The sequence below is a fragment of the Gorilla gorilla genome, chromosome 15 (assembly GCF_029281585.2).
Source record: "Gorilla gorilla gorilla isolate KB3781 chromosome 15, NHGRI_mGorGor1-v2.1_pri, whole genome shotgun sequence".
NCBI classification, from domain to species: Eukaryota; Metazoa; Chordata; class Mammalia; order Primates; family Hominidae; genus Gorilla; species Gorilla gorilla.
Window position 1 is genome coordinate 22,681,724 of NC_073239.2, and position 14,283 is coordinate 22,696,006.

Consider the following 14,283-nt stretch of genomic DNA (forward strand, 5'->3'; position numbering starts at 1 on the left):
CTAGAAGTCCTCACTTTGAGATGTCCCATCTTTTTAGACTGGACCAATGTACACCTTACACATATCGATTGATGGCTCATGTCTTCCTAAAATGTATACAACCAAACTGTGCCCCAACCACCTTGGGCACATGACTTCAGGACCTCCTGAGGCTGTCACGGGCGTGTCTTTAACCTTGGCAAAGTAAATTTTCTAAATTGATTGAGACCTGTCTCAGATACTTGTGGGTTCACATAACCTAAGTACATCCTCCTGTGTACTTTAAGTCACCTGTAGATTACTAATTAACACCTAATACAAAGTGAATGCTATGTATATAGTTGTTGTATTGTTTTGGGAATGATGACAAGAAAAAAGCCTGCATATGTTCAGGAGAGAAGCAACCATTGCAGGTATAACTACATTTTTGATCTGTGATCAGCCTAATCTGAGGATGTGGAACCCGCAGGTATGGAGGGCCAACTGTACTGGCAGAAAAATGTAGAGGCAGAATGAGTTGCCAGCTACCAGAAAGGCGGCCGACTCAAGTTAGAGAAAAGAGGCTGCATTGCTGGGGATCACACTAAAGGGGCACATGCCTGCCTCACGTCAGGACTCAGCGCTCGAGCAGGGAAGCCCACACAGGTAGGTGCATCTGCCAAGCCCAGAAGGCTGTGTGCCCTGCCATGAGGACCTTGGAACAGGGGCATAGTGTGGGTTGGGGTGAGGTTGGGGTGGCAAGGAGTAGTCTCAGCACCAGACCCCCGCTCTTAGCTCCCCAGGGTTTTCACCAGCTTGTCACCATGAGAAGCTGAAGAACGAGTACCAGCAGCCATGGTGTGTTCCTTGTGGCTCTGATGGCTTACAGAGGCTCTAGGGGGCTTTTCAAGACATCTGGTACCTGAATGGGATACCAAAGTTTAAGTTTCAGAGGCTTTTCCTAAGGCCTAAAGTTGGCAGAAACACTGTCAAAGGCCTCTAAAATAAGAGGGCTAATCAATGGGAAGACTCAAAAGGTATTTGTGGCATAATAAGAAATAAATTCTTATAGAACACCAAATAAAAGTTGCTTAATTATACCAAGTAAAAAGAAAAAGTATATATATTTGATCCTTGTCCCCAGTACCTGTTATAGGCTCCTAAAACCCTTGGAATTTCTTGAGTGATAAGAGCATCTTTTGTTATTCATAATGAGCCCCTTTTGATCATACCTGAGTTTATGCTGATGAGATAAGTCAGGGTGGGGCCAGTCACCAGAAAGACCAAGTGTGGAGGGGATTAGAGAGTAGGATATTTCAGCCCCACCCTCCAGCTTCCAGGAAAGGGAGAGGGGCGATGGCGATTAAGCTCTGTAAAAACTCTTGAACAATCCTCAGTGAGCTTCCGGGTCACTGAACATGCATAGGTGCTGGGAGAGTGGTGTTCCTGGAGAGCACTTGGGAGCTCGGTAGCACCTCCCCCATACCCTGCCCCATCCACCTCTTCATCTGGCTATTCACGAAATGTGCTTCATTGAGTTCTGTGAGCCATCCTAGCAAATTAATCAAACTGGAGAGTGGGTGGTGGGAACCCCGGTTTATAGCCAGTTGATCAGAAGTATAGGTGACAACCAATTGCTTGCAAAGTGGCAGCAGTCCTGTGGGAGTGAGCCCTCTACTGAGAAGAGCTGGACACTGTGTGAAGGACTCTTAGAGCCCTTTCAAGAGAAAAATGAGCCCGTGTTGTAACTACATGAGGGTTGATCCCTTCAGAAGATTTGATGCTTACAGCTCTCACCCAACTCCAAGCCCCAGCAGCTAGCACCAAAGCATCATCCTGTTCTGTTTGCCTCTGTGGTGCCTTACCCCCAAATCCATTCTCTACGCCACGGCCAACGCCACCTTTTAAACAATAAAAATGAACTCCTGCATCCTCCACAGCTAAAAAGTCTCCAACAGCTCCTAATCTCACTTCATAAATAAACAAATAAGCAAGGCCAGGGGTCAGCAAATTTTTTCTGTAATGGACCACATATTTTAGGTTTTGCCTGATACCGTGTCTGCTGTACTGTTGTGCTGCAGCGATTGGCTTCACTAGTGAGGCCATAAAAGAAACAAAGTTTGAGGCAATCAATCACTCTCAGGGTCATGCAAGTGTGAAAGTAGCCACAGATGACATGTGAAAGAATAGGCATGGCTGTTCCAAGGAAACTTTATTTGGCCCATGGCTGTATGCACCAAGCTCTCACGCCCGTCTTTGCATTTGCTCTTCCCTCTTCCTGGAATGCTCTTCTACAGATTTTTGCATGGATGGCTCCAAGTGCTATGTAACTCAATAAACAGATTAGACACATATTTGGAGAATCAGCAGGGACCTAAAACAAGAAAATAATTTTAAAAGAGTTTTTAGATATTATCATAAAAGTATTCTAGTTGCCATTGGGAAGAAAGCAGAATTGTGTTGACCTTGTTTGAAAAATTTTTTTTTTCTTTTTTTGAAATAGGGTCTCACTCTGTCACCCAGACTGGAGTGCAGTGGCGCGATCTTGGCTCACCACAACCTCTGCCTCCCAGGCTCAAGCGATTCTCCTACCTCAGCCTCCTGAGTAATTGGGATTACAGGGGCACACCACTAAAGGAGGAGACCACCCCTCATTTTGTCTTATGCCCAATTTCTGCCTCCAAAGAAAGAAAAAGTAAAAACTAAAAGGCAGAAATGAAATCCGCAAGCAGACAGCCCGGTGCCACACCCTGGGCCTGGTAGTTAAAGATCGACCCCTGACCTAATTGGTTATCTATAGATTACAGACATTGTATAGAAAAGCACTGTGAAAATCCCTATCTTGTTTTGTTCTGATCCAATTACCAGTGCATGCATCCCCCAGTCACGTACTCCCTGCTTGCTCAATTGATCACCACCCTCTCACGCGCACCCCCTTAGAGTTGTGAGCCCTTAAAAGGGACAGGAATTGCTCACTCGGAGAGCTGGGCTCTTGAGACAGGAGTCTTGCCAATGCCCCCGGCCCAATAAACCCCTTCCTTCTTTAACTTGGTGTCTGAGGAGTTTTGTCTGCGGCTTGTCCTGCTACACCACTATGCCTGGCTAATTTTTGTATTTTTAGTAGAGATGGGGTTTCACCATGTTGGCCAGGCTGGTCTTAAACTCCTGAACTCAAATGATCCACCAGCCTCGGCCTCCCAAAGTGCTGGGATTACAGGTGTGAGCCACCACGCATGGCTGTTTGCATTTATTTTAAGGCTTGGTTGATTATATTTATTTTGAATTACTTGGGGTAGAAGAGAGAGAAGACACTATAATATCACCATGTTTAAGACCTCTAAAGTCTCTCTTTAAAAATAATTGTTTTAAACTTATTTTAGGTTTAGAGGTACATGTGAAAGTTTTTTTACATAGGTAAACACATGTCACAGGAATTTGTTGTACATATTATGTCCTCACCTGGGTATTAAGCCCAGTACCCAATAGTTATCTTTTCTCCTCCTCTCCCTTCTCCCACACTCCCCCATCAAGTAGACCCGTGTCTGTTGTTTCCTTCTTGTGTTCGTAAGTTCTTATCATTTAGCTCCCACTTATAAGTGAGAACATGCGGTATTTCGTTTTCTGTTGCTGCATTAGTTTGCTAAGGATAATAGCCTTCAGCTCCAACCACGTTCCCACAAAATACATGATCTTGTTCTTTTTTATGGCTGCATAGTATTCCATGGTATATAGGTACCACATTTTCTTTATCCAATCTGTCACTGATGGGCAATTAGGTTGATTCCATGTCCTTGCTGTTGTGAATAGTGTTGCAATGAACATTCATGTGCATGTAAGACCTTTAAAGTCTCAACGTGGCCCTGCTGGCTCCTTCTGGTAACTCTGGCCTCATGGCAAGTGTTGCCTTCTCAGGCAAAGTTTCTCCCACTACAGACTTGGTGGTACCCCTCCACACCTATTGCATTTAGCTGTTTCACTTTCTCACAGCATTCAATCACAACTTGAAATTGTTGTGCTCATTCATGTACTTCCTTGTTTATTATCTTTCTTTTGCATGTGGTCCTCAGAAGCACAGGGATCTTGTCTGTCTTCTTTGTGTGTGCATCTGGCACTGAGTACGGTGCCTGGCACACGGAAAGAAAAAGAAAACATTTGTTGTCTGAATGAATGGAACAGATGCCTAACTGAAGAAAGCAACAGCTAAAACTGCTTCTAGAACTTGATCTGATTATAAGTGAAAATCTCTGGTTGTCCTTCATAGAGCCTTAAAAGTGACTTAGAAACCAGTTTAGAGAACTGCATCAACTTTAGCTAATAGAGTTAAATCAATTTAGGTCAAAGCAAATTTGTCAACAGAAGAATTTGGATTTATGCCAAATTAGACTTGGTAGAAAATTTTGCTATGACATCTTCAGAAAATGTTTTCAGCTTTTTATTTATCTTTTATCCACTTGGTCTATTTTCCAAAAATATTCATTTTTTTATTCCTGCTTTTTAAGATTTTAATTAACTTGTGGCTTATTCTCTAGAGAAACACAGCAATCGAAGCATCTAACAGTACAGACTTTACTGAAATTAAATCAAATTTTCTTCATTTCTATGCATGAATATGGAAAGAGTTAAATATGCAGAGTATTCATTCAGCATATAGTGAACAGCTGATTTGTGTCAGGCACTGTGCTGGGCACTGGAAATACTGTGGTGAACAGGTCCCTGCCCTCATACTCCTATGGGAGAGAGACATAAAACAGACCCATTTAAACAAACAGAGAAACAAAAATGTCAAGTTTTAGTAGGGACTATGTAGGAAATAAACAAGGAGCTGAGATGGACAATGCTGACATCCTATTAGGTTGGTGCAAAAGTAGTTGCTGTTTTTGCCATTACTTTTTTTCTTTTCTTTTTCTTTTTTTTCTTTTTTTTTTTTTTTTGAGAGGGAGTCTCGCTCTGTCGCCCAGGCTGGAGTGCAGTGGTGCGATCTTGGCTCACTGCAACCTCCGCCTCCCGGGTTCACACCATTCTCCTGTCTCAGCCTCCTGAGTAGCTGGGACTATAGGCACCCGCCACCACGCTCAGCTAATTTTTTTTGTATTTTTAGTAGAGACAGGGTTTCACCGTGTTAGCCAGGATGGTTTCGATCTCCTGACCTCATGATCCGCCTGCCTCGGCCTCCCAAAGTGCTGGGATTACAGGCGTGAGCCACCGCGCCCAGCCGCCATTACTTTCAATGGCAAAAACAGCAATTACTTTTGCACTAACCTGTAGGAAGAAGGCTGTGGCTTCCATGTAGAGAATGGATTGACGTGGTGCAATTGCAGAAGTAGGGATACCTGAGAGAAGGCTGTTGCAGTGAGAAATGATGGTGGTCTGAGCTGGTGATAGCTGTGGACAGAAGAGGAAGAGGAGAGGCTGGAGTTAAATTTGGCAGTAGAACTGATAAGATTTGCTCGTGAATTTGATGTAGAAATTGAGGATATGAGAGCATATCAGTTAGTGTCCAGTTGGGAAAACAGACATCATTCTAGTATGTTTTTTGCTTTGTTTTGAGATGGAGTTTTGCTCTTGTTGCCCAGGCTGGAGTGCAATGGCACGATCTCAGCTCACTGCAACCTCTGCCTTCTGGGTTCAAGAGATTCTCCTACCTCAGCCTCTCGAGTAGCTGGGATTACAGGCATGGGCCACCATGCCCGGCTAATTTTTGTATTTTTAGTAGAGACAGGGTTTCTTTTTTGTTTGTTTGTTTTTTGAGACGGAGTCTTGCTCTGTTGCCCAGGCTGCAGTGCAGTGGGGCGATCTCGGCTCACTGCAAGCTCCGCCTCCTGGGCTCACGCCATTCTCCTGCCTCAGCCTCTGGAGTAGCTGGGACTACAGGCGCCCCCCACCACGCCCAGAGAATTTTTTTTTTTTTTTTGTATTTTTAGTGGAGACGGAGTTTCACCGTGTTAGCCAGGATGGTCTCGATCTCATGACCTCGTGATCCGCCCGCCTCAGCCTCCCAAAGTGCTGGGATTACAGGCATGAGCCACCGCGCCCGGCCGAGACAGGGTTTCACCATGTAGGCCAGGCTGGTCTCAAACTCCTGACCTCACGTGATCTGCCCGCCTCGGCCTCCCAAAGTGCTGAGATTACAGGCATGAGCCACCACGCCCGGCCTCATTCTAGTATTTTTAAATAGAAGGAATTTAACATAAGAAATCAGTCTTAGAAGTGTTGGGAAGTTTGGAGGAACCAAAAGGGGAAGATGTGCTAACCTAGAGATAAGTATCTGCAGGAAATCACTGCCGCTTGAAAGGCAGGAGGAATACCAGGGAGGGGGTGATGTTATCAGAGCCCAGGAGTGTCTGGCATCTGACAGTGCAGGAAGCTGCTGATGCTGCTGGAGCTGGCCACTGCCTGACACCGATGCGGTTGCTGGAACTGCTAAAGGCTACTGGAGCCCCTGCAGCTGCAAGTCACTGCGGCTGCAAGTCACTGCGGCACCCCTTGCCAGAGCCTAAAAACAAAGAACAAAACAAAACAACAACAACAAGAAAAATGGGTCTCTCATTTCATGCAGCTTCCCACCAGTGCTTCCCATTGGAGCATCTAACTGGGCCAGCTGGCAAGGGAATCTGGGAAATGTAGTTCACAGGATTTCAGCCACCTCAAGCAAAGCAGTGCGCAGGATGCTGGGAATGGTACTTAGCTCAAACAAGCCAATGGCCAGCCCATGGAGGAATGAAAGATTGTTTTTAAGTAGCAAAACAATCTCATATCCTTAAAAAAGTTCTTTTTCTTTCTTTCTACAAAAGCAATATGTGCCCATTAGAGAAATATTAGAAACACAACAACAGAACATAAGAAGGTCCATATTCCCACTTACTCAGAAACAATCATTAATAACATCTTGGTACCTCTCTCTCTCTGTCTCACACACACGGACTCTTACTTTATATTCCATCTCATAACCCATTATACTAGATGCATACAATAAAACATTGGCTGGACATTTACTTTGTTCCAACTAGCTTCCAGTGTTATTTATGTTCTACCAACATTTTTCTATTATAAATATTAAGAAAGGAATTGTCTGAAAACAAATTTGCAATTTAAGGAAACCATTTGTGAATAATACAATTGTAACCTCCAATTTGACTATTATGTGATTGTTTGCTTAGGTAAAAGAAGAAAACTATTTATTTTAACTATAAGGTAAAATGTCAAGTCTTATCCTGTTTGTTTCCTTTTTCAGGAAGAAAAAACGCCAATAGTAGAATTTCTGAGCTGGAAATGAGCAGGCTAGAGGTGGAGAGGAGCTGCAGCTACAGTCTGCACTAGAACCACCCCGTTGCCCCAGCTGGTTTCCATGGAGTCAGACTTCTGATGGGGAAGCTGGTCTTCCGGAATGTGCAGAACGCAAGACACCCAGGCAAAGTGTCTTTAAGGGTAGGGACTGTTTATTATGGCTATGGGATGACCACAGATTTCTTTGGTGTTATCTGTTAGAATGCTTTTGATTGCTAGTAGCTGAAAGCCACGACTTAATTTGACTTTACAAATAAGGAAATGTATTATCTCACATAACTGGAAGTCCAGAGGTAGGACAGGCTCCAGGGACAGTAAGATAAGGCAGCTCAGTGATGTCACCACGGTCCCAAGTTCTTTCAGTACTCTGCTCTGCCTTCCTCCATGTCGGCTGCATCCTGAGACTGGCTCCCTTCATGGGGATGTGACGGCTGCCAGAGGCCACTGGGCTGCCTGTTTCCTTTCTTCATGTGCAGCAAGAAAGAGAAAGAAAGAGAGAGACCTCTCCCTTTAATATCAGTTCTCTTCAGTTCAAGCAGGCCAGTAGTTCTCAGTACTGTTGCACATTGAAGTCACCAAAGTGCTAGAGCTGTATTCATTACAGTCATGCTCTGCATAATGACATTTTGGTCAACAACGAACCACATGTAGGATGGTGGTCCCATAAGATTATAATACAGTACTGTATTGTAACTGTACCTTTTCTCTGTTTAGATATGTTTAGATACACAAATACTATCGTGTTACAGTTGCCTACAGTATTCATTACAGTAATATGTTGTACAGGTTGGTAGGCTAGGAGCTATAGGCCATACCACAGAGCCTGGGGTATAGTGGGCTATGTCATCTTGGTTTGTGTAAGTGCACTCTATGATGTTCTCAACAAGGAAATTGCTTAGTGATGCATTTCTCCATATGTATCCCCTTTGTTAAGTAAGGCATGACTGTATTTGTTTATTGCTATTATTTTTATTTTGTTTATTTAATAACGTATTATGTAGCATTATTTTTTCTTTTCAAACTGCAGATACCTAAGGCTTTATCTTCAAAAATATTAATTTATTAATCTGGGGTGGGGCCCAGCTGAGAGTCATTTTTCAGAAGCTCACAAGTGATTCTACGGTACAACCAGGGCTTTCAACCACCAGATTTGGCTGGTGCAGGTCACCTGCCCACCTCTAGACCACTAACAGTTACCAGGGTAATGCCATAAACTGATTGGCTTGGAATGGTGGTTCTCAAAATGTGGTCTGAGGCCAGCAGAAGCAGCTCCTGGAAACTTGTCAGAAATGCAAATTATCAGGCCCCATCCCAGACCTACTGAATCAGAAACTCTAGGGGTAAGGCATAGCACTTTGTGTTTTAACAAGCTTGCCAGGCGATTCTAATGGCCAGTAGAGTTTGAGACCCACTGCCTTAGAGCAATCAGGTTCTTTCTCTGGAGGGAGGGAGAAGGTAAATGTATGAACAGAAGCAGAGAGGTCTGTCGGAACTGGAAAGTCTAGGGCCAGTGGAGCCTAGCACTACCTGCTCCCACTTCCAGGCCAGGAGCAGGAAAGATTGGGATCAGCTACCTGAACCCCAGAGACCCCTGGCTGTAGAAAGAGGGCCTCACAGCAACGGTGCCACCGACCTTCAGCCACTGATATATACTGTTTAGGAAGGGAAGAAGGCTCATTCTGTAGGTAACCATTCATTTGGACCCTGGGGATCTCCAGAACCGTTTCTGTAGGCCTAAAGGGCTAAGAAGACTGATTTGGTATAAACTTCCCTAAAAACCCTACAAACTTACTTCTACCTCTGCAAACTTCAACAGGATCCAGGAAAAGAAAAAGGCCACTAGGTAAAAAACAAATCTGAACAAAATCAGGGCTTTAGTTAATAATGTATCAGTATTGGTTCATAAATTAGGACACATGTACTATACTAATGTCAGATGGTAACAACAGGTGAAACTGGGTGTGGGGTATACAGGCACTCTGTGTATCCACCTTCCCGACTTGCCAGTAAGTCTAAAAGTATTCTAAAATAAAAAGTTTACTCCAAAAAAGATGCAATGAACACTGTTCAAAGACACAATTTGACACTTTCTATGATCTATGCAAAGGCTTTTTAGACATTTTCGGCTTAAATGAGAGCTGAGTTGGAAAATATTAAAGAACATTCCTGATAATGTCACACTTCCCAGAATCTGAACATGGCCAGAATGATCAAAGAGCAGATGAGAGAGGCTGAGACTTGTCTACGTGCTGAGAAACAAGAACTGATAGAGAAAGTAACTTTCTTTGCCATCCTTTTAGAGCTGAGAAGGGGTAGGATAGCTCAACTCCTCAGAGAGAGAGGGACACAATCAGATCCTTCCTTTTCTAAACCCACTTTATACCAGTGAGCTCCAGACCATAAATTTACTTCATAAGCTTCTTCTTACTTCATCAGCTCCACTAAAATAAATTCATTCCTGCATCCTGAGGGGTGGAACACACACTCCAGCAATTGAGGGGCAGCTTATTCCCAACTGTTCTCCACAGACCTGTGCATCACTGAATTTATGTTGATCCCTGGAAATCCTTGGCCATAATTGGAATGGAGCAAAGAGCAAAACCTAATTTGTAGTTTGGAAAATGACTCTTAATGTAGTGTACTTAATAATTTACGGGAAGTTTTGCTTATCTCCCTTCTGCACCAAATATCAGTAAAGAAACCAATAATTAAAATAGTCATTACAGGTGAAAGTGTTCTAACTAGAGTTACAACAAGAAAAAGAGTACTTAAGGGCAGAAACAGTTTCATGCCAGACACGTGGCTCAAAATGATTCTCCCTCCGCACCCCCATGTTACTACATTTGAATCTCTCAAATTTTGTCCTACATTGTTATTCTCTTGCAGGGTGACCTTGGGCAAGTTCCTTAGCCTCTTTATTTCTCACTTTTGTCATCTTCATAATGGAGAAGAAGAATAGTACCGATTTCCTGGTGGTGTTATAAGAATTAATTGAAGTAATGTTTGTAAACTTCTAGCACAGTACCAAATGTTGCAAAAATGTTTAATGGATCAATAAATAAGATTGCCTTTGCTCACAGTGAAGTCATGCAAAATAATGATAAACCTTCTGATGATATAGGATGGCAAAAACACACACACAAAATATTCAGATACCAGCTAGGGGGAAGAGAACCTCAGGTATGGCAGTACTTTGATGGAAAAGAAGACATGTAGACATTTTTCATCAGAAATAAAAAAGGACACGATGGAACCTTCCCATATTTCTGTTGGAAATGTAAAATGGTACACCTATTGTGGAAAACAGTTTGGTGGTTCCCAAAAAGTTAAACATAGGCCGGGCGCAGTAGCTCATGCCTGTAATCCCAGCACTTTGAGAGGCCAAGGCGGGTGGATCACTTGAGGTCAGGAGTTTGAGACCAGCCTAGCCAACGTGGTGATACCCCATCTCTACTAAAAATACAAAAATTAGGTGGGCATGGTGGCAGGCACCTGTAATCCCAGCTACTTGGGAGGCTGAGGCAGAAGAATCGCTTGAACGCAGGAGGCGGAGGTTGCGGTGAGCCGAGATGGTGCCATTGCACTCTAGCCTGGGCAACAAGAGCGAAACTCTGTCTCAAAACAAACAAACAAACAAACAAACAAACAAACAAACAATTGGCTGGGTGTGGTGGTAGGTGCCTGTAATCCCAGTTACTTGGGAGGCTGAGGCAGGAGAATCACTTGAATCCGGGAGGTCGAGGTTGCAGTGAGCCGAGATTGTGCCATTGCACTGTAGCCTAGGCGACAAGGGCAAAACTCCATCTCAAAAAAAAAAAAAAAAAAAGAAAAAGTTATAAAATTACCATATGCCCCCAAAACTGTATGCCTAGGTCTATTCTCCAAAGAATTGAAAACAGGTACTCAACATACTTATGCATGCATGTTAATAACAGCACTATTTTAATAGCCAAAAAGTGGAAACAACCCAAATACTCATCAGTGGATGACTGGATAAACAAATTGTGGTATATCTACACAGTGGAATTATCATTCAGCCATAAAAAGAAATAAAATCTTGGTAAATGGTACAAAACATCATGCTAAGTGAAAGAAGCCAGTCACAAAAGGTCACAGATTATATGATTCCATTATTAGGAAATATCTAGAATGGGCAAATCCATAGAGAAGGCAGATTGGTGGTTGCTAGGGGCTTGGGAGAGGAGGCAATGGGGAATAACTGCTTAATAGGTACAGTTTTCTTTTGGGGTGGTGAAAATGTTTTGGAACTAGAGAGAGGTGGTGGTTTCATAACATTGCGAATGTAGTAAATGCCACTGAATTGTTCATTATAAAATCGTAAATTTTATGCTTTGTGAATTTTACCTCGTTAAAGTAAAAATGCATACATATATAAATAGGACAGTGTTACAGTTGAGAAGGCAGAAGCATCCCATGCTTCCTCTTCCACTCAACTGAGACTCTTTGGTTTCGTCATCTGTAGGAAAATGAAGTTGAACTAGGTGACCACTAATATCTCTTCCAGTTCAAATTCAAAGGTAAGAAAACTCAACATTTTTCTTTCTCCCCTACTCCTCCACATGCTTGAAAATGACTGCATCTATACTGCAGATGCACACTGGAAGACAATGTTGCTGTAATTAAATTACAGGGAAATTAATTTGTTTTAGTTATTATGGAAAGGTATTTTAATATTCATTATTATGACACAAATTAGTGGACAAATAACTAAAGCAAATGCGCTTTAACAATTAGCTTGGGTTTTCCCTCTCTGATGCTCAGACCCACAGCCTGTGCCTGGCTCCAGCCTGTCTGTGTTCCTCCGTGCAATCACACACTCTGATTTTTGCCAGTCACGGTATCTCTGATTCCTCTGCCAAATGCAGTGCTGGCAGCCCTAAGCTGATCGGGAGGTCCTTGATTGATTAATGAGTGCCCTTGCCAAGCAGGGATGGTGCCAAGGGATTGAACTCCTTTCTAAACTGCCCATGCTTTACAACCAACATAATCTAGAACAGTTGTCACTAGAACTCACTTAGACTATTGCTCTAGTTATAACGAGTTACAATTTTACTGTGAAATTATTCAAATATTATTTGAACAGTAAACTAAATTTACCCAGTCCTGGGATTTGAAGTCTTGGGTCAACATGTTCATTCTGGAAGGTGGGTGTGTAATTTTCTCTATTTTACTGACCACCACCCCTCTACCAGTGATTGCAGGTTTCCATTCCTTTGTAAATTCCCTCCTTATCATTCCTAGGAATATAAGGTGTATCTACAAAAAGCCTCCAGCTAGAAACATTTCGGCTAGTTACTAAGGATTATCTGTCACCTTCCCCCTTTTTGATTCTGTCCCTCTTCAGGGATATCTACTTCTGAGATTTACACAGTCCCCAAAGCTGCAAAATGCATGACCCAGTGCCAACCAGGGTCTACATTCAGGCTGTCTTAGACCAGGTTTCTCCTGGTCACCCCATTATCCATAGTGCCCCTGGAGGAGATCACTGCAGGAGGCAAAGCAGTTCCTTCTGTGCAGGGTTCAAGCAGAAGTGGAGAGGAGGGCTTTCCTCCTTTTTGGTACTGCACTCCATTTCACTCCTTGCTGCAATTTTTTTTTTTTAAGGCTAAATTTCACTTTTGTCACCCAGGCAAGAGTGCGGTGGCGTAATCTCAGCTCACTGCAACCTCCACCTGCTGGGTTCAAGTGATTCTCTTGCCTCAGCCTCCCGAGTAGCTGGGATTACAGATGCCCGCCACCATGTGTGGCTAATTTTTGTATTTTTAGTAGAGGCGGGGTTTCACCATGTTGGCCAGGCTGGTCTCAAACTCCTGACCTCAGGTGATCTGCCCACCTCGGCCTCCCAAAGTGCTGGGATTACAGGCGTGAGCCACTGCGCCTGGCCCCTTGCTGCAATTTAACAGTCCTCCAGTTTTCACTTTATGTCTCTGGCTCCCACCACTCAAATGTCCACTGCTCAGATAGACAAAGCTGAGACACAAATGCCCTGTAGAACTCCTAACTTCTCCCTCCACTGGCCTCTAAGGTTTTGTGCTGGGTCAGGCTAATTTGCCTGACTCTTTTCCAGTGACTTCTTTTTGGGGAGGCTCTCCAGCCCCTTTTGCAAATAGATCCTTCCAGATAAGCCCAGACATACTGAATCCCAAGTGGAGGCTGCTATGGCTCAGGGTCAGACATTGAGTTCCCAGTAACTATTTATTAGCCATTCACTATGTGCTAAACCCTGGGGTTCCGAGGATGATGGTCTCCTCTCATCATGGAGCTGCCTTGGGAATTTAGACAAGAGCTCTTTGAGCAGTGATGGCCTTTACCCCAAGGAGGGGTACCTCCTGCTCAAAGGTAATACCAAAGGTGCCAACTAATCGCTGACTTGGCAGAGAACCTCTCTCAATATAACTAGAAGTTTCATCAAAGTTTCTTAAGCACTCCACCATTGACTGCTCTCCTTCACCATCCCCCAGGTTCTTACTCAACCACGTGCCTCTGTCTGCTTCTTTCCAACTTGTAGCAGCACCTTTCCTCTTCTATTCTTTGTTCTTGTCCTGGATGTCATTCCCTTTCTCCCCTCAGAGGCAGAGAGGAGAGGGCTGCTGGAGGAAGAAGAAAAGTGAAAAAGCTGTAGAAATTTGCGTCCACAATAAACAATACCCGAAAAACCTGTACATTCTTTTCTTCAATTTAAATGAAGAACCCGAGTGTGCACTAATATGAAGTAAAAAAGGTGCAAATAGGCCGGGCACGGTGGCTCACGCCTGTAATCCGAGCACTTTGAGAGGGCGAGGCGGGCGGATCACCTGAGGTCGGGAGTTCGAGACCAGTCTGACCATATGGAGAAACCTCATCTCTACTAAAAATACAAAATTAGCCAGGCATGGTGGCGGGCGCCTGTAATCCCAGCTACTTGGGAGCCCGAGGCAGGAGAATTGCTTGAACCTGGGATGCGGAGGTTGTGGTGAGCAGAGATCACACCACTGCACTCCAGCCCAGGCAACAAGAGCAAAACTCCGTCTCAGAATAAAT